We start from the raw sequence: 5,019 nt of genomic DNA, 5'->3' as shown, positions 1-5,019 counted from the left end.
ATATTTAGGAAACTTGGTGGTGAACTAAGCATAGTGAGGGAGAAGGTGGTAAGTGTCAGGGATGTTACCAAGATTTATGTCTCATATGACAGGATAAAATATTTGTGCTCTTTACTGGGAAATCATGAATAGGAAAGTTGGTTTTAGATAAGAAGGGGAAGAATCCAGTTTTAAATTAATTGAGTTTGAGGAATCTCTGAGATAACCAATGGTAGGTAGTCACATTTCAGGTGTGAAGAGCAGATGAGAGTCTGGAGATCTGAAAAATCCTATGTAGAAACACTTACCTCTGGGCTCCTAGCTGGCTTATTCACAAGGGCATGCAACTTTCGATTTTGGAGTCATGAGTTCAAGTCCCACATGAGGTATAGAGAGAACTTAAAAATTTTTTGAAAACTTAAAAAGATAAATCTCTGCTTATTTTTTTTATCAAACTATACTTCATACTATTTCCTCCAACTACTTATCATAACCTTGTGACTATTTTATATCCCTCCTCAAGTAGAATGTAAAAATAACCATGGCAGATTCTTTGCTTGACTGTTCACTATTTTATTCCCAATGCCTGGCACATAGGTGTTCCACAAATAATCATCCAGTGAATAAATAAGATAGCAGTAGATAATCTTACCACAAAATCTTTGACAAACAGGAATTCAAGTTCCTTTGTGCATATCCAGTGTCAGGAAATGCACTATTTTAAGTCAATCGTTTTTAACAGCTTTCTTGGAAAAATCTCATTTTATATTCAATTGCAGACCACTTATTTGAAACATTGACCTGTTGATGCAATCGGCTCTCTGGTCCACCTGTCTTTTTTTTTTTTTTTTTTTTTTTTTTACAGATCCTGCCGCAGGTTTATTTGTACAAATAGCACAGGAGGACACCAGGCCCATGCAGACAGAAGCCCAGGGGTCATACCAGTCCTTCCGTCCTCACACTGGCAGGCAGAAGCCTCTACACTGGAGCCTTTGTGGGGGCCTGGGCACCTTTGGGAGCCTGCGCTGCAGTAGTAGAAGCAGGAGTAGAAGCAGGAGCCGGAGCCGGAGCCAGAGTCGCAGCTGCAGCCTGGGCCTTGGTTTGAGCCTTGGCCTAGGCCTTTGGCCGGCAGAGTCTGATACCTTTGGCAATGCAGGCGTGAGCACGTTTCCCGAGCTTGGGGTGAGCGATGTAGGCAAGTTGATTGAGCTTGCGGCTGCCGCCCTTTGGGATCTTGGGCTTAACCTCCTTGGGCTTGACAAGGGCCTTGATAGCCTCAGCACGCACAGTCATGGCCTTGGCATTGTTGGCCTGCATCTTCTTCAGGCCCTTTTTGTTGTGCTTCTTGGCAAAGCGCATGTTCCTCAGGAACTTGGGGTCTACCCCCTTAAGACATTCGTATCTCTTAGAAACCCCGTGAGCGGGGTTTCTTGATGCCATTTCTGTGCCATTTTCATGACTGGTTGTGTGTGGTGTGGTTCTTGGACTTGGCCATGTCTGCACCAAAGCCTGCGGCTCCCACTCTGGTCCACCTGTCTGAAGATGAATGGCCATACTGCCCTTCTTTGTTCTTAGTTCCTCTTTATCTCTTGGCTTGGATACGCATCAGTCTGTCATGCCTTTTTTTTTCCCCACAAATAAGAGAGGTATTTTCCTATACAAATGGAAATGAGTTGGAAAGAAGGAAGAGATTTTTTTTAAATTTTTATTTATTTATGATAGTCACACACAGATAGAGAGAGAGAGGCAGAGACACAGGCAGAGGGAGAAGCAGGCTCCATGCACCGGGAGCCCAACGTGGGACTCGATCCCGGGTCTCCAGGATCGTGCCCTGGGCCAAAGGCAGGCACCAAACCGCTGCGCCACCCAGGGATCCCAGAGGGAAGAGATTTAAAGAAAAAAATGAACAATTGAAGCTAAAGTTGGAAAAGCCAAACAAATTTACTTAAATTTTCATGGATCTTTTGACTTGCATTGGAAGTCAAGGGGAAAAAAAGGCAAATAGAGTATATGTGTATGAGAAAAACAATGTCTGAAATGGAAACCCACAAATTCTAATGGCAAAAAGAGATCGAGAAGTGTGGGTAGGGGACCAAGGCTGTGAACAAATTCTTCTGAAAGAAAAAAACAGTTGTACTGGTCCCTTGTGTGCGTGCATGCATGGTTCTCACATATTTGTTTAGAGACAGTACCAAAAACTTAATTCAGGATAACTTTTCTTATGATTAAGAAATTATGATTAAGACATGAAATTTTTAAGTAAAATTTTGTGAAGTCCATAAATGACAATTTCATAATTATTTAATTATATGCCATAATTATTATTATTAATATAGAAGTAGTAATAGGTTTGTAATGATTAAATTAGGTTTTAAAAGTAATCTGTGTGATGGAAAGCAATAAGGCAAGAAATTTATTTATAGCTGTACTCTAGCCATTTCTGGCATCAACCTAAAAATTCCAGTTAAGAATGAGGAAAATGTGAAGCATAGTGATTCATATAATTAAATGTGTTTTGAAAATTGGGCTAATTGTAGACCTTATTCAGCACTGTTTGAATGAAAAGAATGTTTGAAAGAAAAGAATGGATATTAAGTGTCTAGCTCAGTGCCTGGTGCACAACAGAAATGGCAGCTCTTTTTAATAGTCATAATCTGCAATATTTTAGCTGCTCTCTGGATTTAATATATTTTATACTGTCTTACTGATAGCTATTTTATATACATGTAAAAACAACTTATCAGACTAAATCATGTTTTGTGCTAATACTAAAGGACTGGCCAAACACTCTCTTGATAAAAATAAGGATAAACCTATAGACATGTACTTTTTATATATGCAAAAGATCATAGAGAGAATACCTAGTAAGTTTTCATCTACTTTTATAGATGAGAGAACTGGCCCCTAAAAGGTGAGGTTGTCTGAAGTTGTATCCTTAGTCGATAGCAGAATCTATTTGGGAAAGGGAAACCAGACTTCAAAGTTTAGTTCTAATTGAATTCAGAATTCAAATTCAAATTCGATATTAACAAGAAGTAAATAAAATGGAAAGTAAATAAAAAATACTATTTCTTTTAATGTTAAAACTTCTCAGATTATGCTTCAGAAAGAATCCATTGGCTATCATCATGCTTCTTGTAGCTTCTCGATACTGGATATTTAGAATCAAATAAATAATGATTCTTGGGGTTGAGAATAATCTCAAGGATTAGGCAGTGAAACCAATTAATAAATATAATGTTTCAAACAGAGTTTCTTTTATAAATATTATCACAGAGAACTAGAAGTTAGGTTGTCAGTGGCTCAGAAGAGTTTAGAGAAAGTAAAAAGTAGTACTGGGGAGAGGAGGGAGGGATGGAGGGAGGGAGGGAGGGAGGGAGGGTGGAAGGAAGGAAGGAAGGAAGGAGTAAGGAAGGAAAGTAGGTAGTGAGGGAGAGACGGATAAAAAAAGAGAGAAATCATTGCTAATGCAAGATGCAGTCTACCTCAAGGTGGGAAATAATGGGAAAAGTCTAGGAGGTACCAAGAATAGCAAAAAATAGCCAAGGCAGAAATAAAGCTGTTGTTTTTTTAAAGATATTACTTATTTATTCATGAGAGACACAGAGGCAGAGGGAGAAGCAGGCTCCTTGTAGGGAGCCCGAAGCAGGGCTTGATCCCAGGGTCCCGGGATCACGACTTGAGCCAAAGGCAGATGCTCAACCACTGAGCCACCCAGGCATCCCAGAAATAAACTTTATACTTCATAAATAGGTGGCTGAAAAGGGGGTTATATATGCAAGAAACAAGAAACAAGCAATTGAAGAAGTCTAGCAGTTCCTTAAAAAGCTGAAGAGTTATCAACCGAGTCAGCAATCCACTCCTAGATGTATACCCAAGAGAAATGAAAACATGTCCAGCTAAAACTTGCACACAGTTGTTCTTAGCAGTATTATTTCTAATAGGCAAAGGGTGAAAGGAGCCCAAGTGTCCATCAACTGGTGAATGGATAAACAAAATGTGGTCCACATACAGCGGAGTATTATCCAGCCATAAAAAGGGAGGAAGTACTAATGTATGTCACCACATGGATGAAGCTTAAAAACAGTAAGTCAAGAGTGGCACCAAATCTGGAGATCTCTGCCTTCTGCTCCCTAGCTTGGTGGACTCCTCCATGCCTTTCACTCACAGAGGGGACCATGTGGCAAGGGGCCAGGGATGGGGAATTGGGTGGCTATGCACATTCTAGTCACCTAAAAGGTGAAGATATCCCAAATTGGGGACTGGTTCAGGAGCATCCTGGCTAACATGCTGTTGGTTGGTCACTACTATTGCAGTGCCCTCATTGGCAAACCTGGTCTCATCAACCTACTACTTCTTCCTCTGGCTTGAAGAAGCCTTCCTCTATTGCTTCCAGATTTGGAGGCCAATCACTGCTACTTTTTATTTCCCCATGGATCCAGGAATTGTATTTCTTTATTTGGTCAATTTATATTTCTTATATCAATATTCTACATGCCTTGAAACAGGAGCTTTTGATGGGAGGCCAGCTGGCTATTTATTCATGCTCCTCTTTAACTGGATTTGCATCGTGATTACGGGCTTAGCAATGAATATGCATTTGTTGATGATTCCTCCTATCATGTCAGTACTTTATGTCTGGGCACAGCTGAACAGAGACATGATCATATCACTTTCGTTTGGAACACAAATGAAGACCTGTTATTTACCATTGGTTATTCTTGGATTCAACTATATCATGGGAGGCTCGGTAAGCAACAAGCTCATTGGAAATCTTGTTGGACATCTTTATTTCCTCCTAATGTTCAGATACCCAGTGGACTTGCAATGAAAAAATTTGGTATCCATACCTCAGTTTTTGTACCACTGGCTAGCCAGCAGGAGAGGGGAGGGGTGTCAGGGTTTGGTGTGCCCCCCATTAGCATGGGGGGAGCTGCTGATCAGAACAGTCAAGGCAGAAGACACAACTGGAGACAGGACTTCTGACTTGGTATCAGTGAAGGAGAGGCCTCTGGCCTGCCCACCAGCCACTCCCCATAG

At 40.8% G+C, this 5,019-nt stretch overlaps 2 pseudogenes; one reads left to right on the top strand and one right to left on the bottom strand.

Moving 5' to 3' along the window:
- Positions 1-843: 843 nt before the first annotated feature.
- On the bottom strand, positions 844-1,489 carry LOC112935291 (large ribosomal subunit protein eL29 pseudogene; annotated as a pseudogene).
- A 547-nt stretch (positions 1,490-2,036) lies between these two features.
- LOC112935301 (derlin-1 pseudogene) lies at positions 2,037-5,019 on the top strand (annotated as a pseudogene).

This window comes from Vulpes vulpes, chromosome 8 (genome assembly GCF_048418805.1).
Source record: "Vulpes vulpes isolate BD-2025 chromosome 8, VulVul3, whole genome shotgun sequence".
NCBI classification, from domain to species: domain Eukaryota; kingdom Metazoa; phylum Chordata; class Mammalia; order Carnivora; family Canidae; genus Vulpes; species Vulpes vulpes.
Note: the sequence above shows the minus strand (reverse complement) of the source record. Positions and strands in the feature narration are given on the sequence as shown.